General features: G+C 57.0%; 9 non-coding genes across 9 annotated transcripts; all 9 read left to right on the top strand.

Moving 5' to 3' along the window:
- The first annotated feature begins 118 nt into the window (after positions 1 to 118).
- Positions 119 to 200, top strand: trnal-uag (transfer RNA leucine (anticodon UAG)). Its single transcript has one exon. It is a non-coding gene; the product is annotated as a tRNA-Leu (tRNA).
- Positions 201 to 554: 354 nt separating this feature from the next.
- On the top strand, positions 555 to 626 carry trnag-ucc (transfer RNA glycine (anticodon UCC)). The gene has a single exon. It is a non-coding gene; the product is annotated as a tRNA-Gly (tRNA).
- A 92-nt stretch (positions 627 to 718) lies between these two features.
- trnal-aag (transfer RNA leucine (anticodon AAG)) lies at positions 719 to 800 on the top strand. Its single transcript has one exon. It is a non-coding gene; the product is annotated as a tRNA-Leu (tRNA).
- A 129-nt stretch (positions 801 to 929) lies between these two features.
- Positions 930 to 1011, top strand: trnal-uag (transfer RNA leucine (anticodon UAG)). Its single transcript has one exon. It is a non-coding gene; the product is annotated as a tRNA-Leu (tRNA).
- A 354-nt stretch (positions 1012 to 1365) lies between these two features.
- Positions 1366 to 1437, top strand: trnag-ucc (transfer RNA glycine (anticodon UCC)). The gene has a single exon. It is a non-coding gene; the product is annotated as a tRNA-Gly (tRNA).
- A 92-nt stretch (positions 1438 to 1529) lies between these two features.
- Positions 1530 to 1611, top strand: trnal-aag (transfer RNA leucine (anticodon AAG)). Its single transcript has one exon. It is a non-coding gene; the product is annotated as a tRNA-Leu (tRNA).
- Positions 1612 to 1740: 129 nt separating this feature from the next.
- Positions 1741 to 1822, top strand: trnal-uag (transfer RNA leucine (anticodon UAG)). The gene has a single exon. It is a non-coding gene; the product is annotated as a tRNA-Leu (tRNA).
- A 354-nt stretch (positions 1823 to 2176) lies between these two features.
- trnag-ucc (transfer RNA glycine (anticodon UCC)) lies at positions 2177 to 2248 on the top strand. Its single transcript has one exon. It is a non-coding gene; the product is annotated as a tRNA-Gly (tRNA).
- Positions 2249 to 2340: 92 nt separating this feature from the next.
- On the top strand, positions 2341 to 2422 carry trnal-aag (transfer RNA leucine (anticodon AAG)). Its single transcript has one exon. It is a non-coding gene; the product is annotated as a tRNA-Leu (tRNA).
- The last annotated feature ends 78 nt before the right edge of the window (positions 2423 to 2500 follow it).

Genomic DNA, 2500 nt, shown 5'->3' on the forward strand with positions numbered 1-2500 from the left:
AGCGCAAGAAGAGATGGCTTGGGCCTTGCCCTCAAACCACAGTCGTGACACTTCTGTTGCCCGCCATCTCGCTGACCGAAGCGAGGAACTCTTCCCTTCTGAGGACCTCCACCCGTGGGGTAGTGTGGCCGAGCGGTCTAAGGCGCTGGATTTAGGCTCCAGTCTCTCCGGAGGCGTGGGTTCAAATCCCACCGCTGCCATTATCTTGTGATTTTCGAAGACCGAGCCTGTCCTTTCATCAGGGCCTCGTGAGCAAACGTCGACGTCCCTCTCCGCATTTGCTGCAAGTCTTGGGAGTCTGAGCCACGCCCTGCTTGCAGTGTCTGGAGGCGACCAAATTTGAGCAAGCTTTTTGATACAGCTGTTGCCTCCGCTTCCAGAGACGCCTTGCGGTTTGAGGACCGCTACTCTTGTGCTGAGCTAGCAAAGGCTAGGCCAGTCTGTTGAACTGCCTGCTTCACAAGAGTGAAAAATATGTCGGGACTGCAAAGGGCCTGACTGACAGGCCTGCATTGGCTTAGCCTTGTTGCGAAGGCTTTTCCCCTGTCTGTGTGGCGTTGGTGGTATGGTGGTTAGCATAGCTGCCTTCCAAGCAGTTGACCCGGGTTTGATTCCCGGCCAACGCAACGACCCTCTCTTTAAGGTCCTCTTTGTTGCCTCCCTAGGGCCTCCGGTCTTGCTGTAAGATTGCCCCGCCTCATTGGTGAGCCACCACTGCGGTAGCGTGGCCGAGCGGTCTAAGGCGCTGGATTAAGGCTCCAGTCTCTTCGGGGGCGTGGGTTCGAATCCCACCGCTGCCATTATGACCAGCAGCGCAAGAAGAGATGGCTTGGGCCTTGCCCTCAAACCACAGTCGTGACACTTCTGTTGCCCGCCATCTCGCTGACCGAAGCGAGGAACTCTTCCCTTCTGAGGACCTCCACCCGTGGGGTAGTGTGGCCGAGCGGTCTAAGGCGCTGGATTTAGGCTCCAGTCTCTCCGGAGGCGTGGGTTCAAATCCCACCGCTGCCATTATCTTGTGATTTTCGAAGACCGAGCCCGTCCTTTCATCAGGGCCTCGTGAGGAAACGTCGACGTCCCTCTCCGCATTTGCTGCAAGTCTTGGGAGTCTGAGCCACGCCCTGCTTGCAGTGACTGGAGGCGACCAAATTTGAGCAAGCTTTTTGATACAGCTGTTGCCTCCGCTTCCAGAGACGCCTTGCGGTTTGAGGACCGCTACTCTTGTGCTGAGCTAGCAAAGGCTAGGCCAGTCTGTTGAACTGCCTGCTTCACAAGAGTGAAAAATATGTCGGGACTGCAAAGGGCCTGACTGACAGGCCTGCATTGGCTTAGCCTTGTTGCGAAGGCTTTTCCCCTGTCTGTGTGGCGTTGGTGGTATAGTGGTTAGCATAGCTGCCTTCCAAGCAGTTGACCCGGGTTCGATTCCCGGCCAACGCAACGACCCTCTCTTTAAGGTCCTCTTTGCTGCCTCCCTAGGGCCTCCGGTCTTGCTGTAAGATTGCCCCGCCTCATTGGTGAGCCACCACTGCGGTAGCGTGGCCGAGCGGTCTAAGGCGCTGGATTAAGGCTCCAGTCTCTTCGGGGGCGTGGGTTCGAATCCCACCGCTGCCATTATGACCAGCAGCGCAAGAAGAGATGGCTTGGGCCTTGCCCTCAAACCACAGTCGTGACACTTCTGTTGCCCGCCATCTCGCTGACCGAAGCGAGGAACTCTTCCCTTCTGAGGACCTCCACCCGTGGGGTAGTGTGGCCGAGCGGTCTAAGGCGCTGGATTTAGGCTCCAGTCTCTCCGGAGGCGTGGGTTCAAATCCCACCGCTGCCATTATCTTGTAATTTTCGAAGACCGAGACTGTCCTTTCATCAGGGCCTCGTGAGCAAACGTCGACGTCCCTCTCCGCATTTGCTGCAAGTCTTGGGAGTCTGAGCCACGCCCTGCTTGCAGTGACTGGAGGCGACCAAATTTGAGCAAGCTTTTTGATACAGCTGTTGCCTCCGCTTCCAGAGACGCCTTGCGGTTTGAGGACCGCTACTCTTGTGCTGAGCTAGCAAAGGCTAGGCCAGTCTGTTGAACTGCCTGCTTCACAAGAGTGAAAAATATGTCGGGACTGCAAAGGGCCTGACTGACAGGCCTGCATTGGCTTAGCCTTGTTGCGAAGGCTTTTCCCCTGTCGGTGTGGCGTTGGTGGTATAGTGGTTAGCATAGCTGCCTTCCAAGCAGTTGACCCGGGTTCGATTCCCGGCCAACGCAACGACCCTCTCTTTAAGGTCCTCTTTGCTGCCTCCCTAGGGCCTCCGGTCTTGCTGTAAGATTGCCCCGCCTCATTGGTGAGCCACCACTGCGGTAGCGTGGCCGAGCGGTCTAAGGCGCTGGATTAAGGCTCCAGTCTCTTCGGGGGCGTGGGTTCGAATCCCACCGCTGCCATTATGACCAGCAGCGCAAGAAGAGATGGCTTGGGCCTTGCCCTCAAACCACAGTCGTGACACTTCTGTTGCCCGCCAT

The sequence above is a fragment of the Sardina pilchardus genome, chromosome 15 (assembly GCF_963854185.1).
Source record: "Sardina pilchardus chromosome 15, fSarPil1.1, whole genome shotgun sequence".
Taxonomy (NCBI): domain Eukaryota; kingdom Metazoa; phylum Chordata; class Actinopteri; order Clupeiformes; family Clupeidae; genus Sardina; species Sardina pilchardus.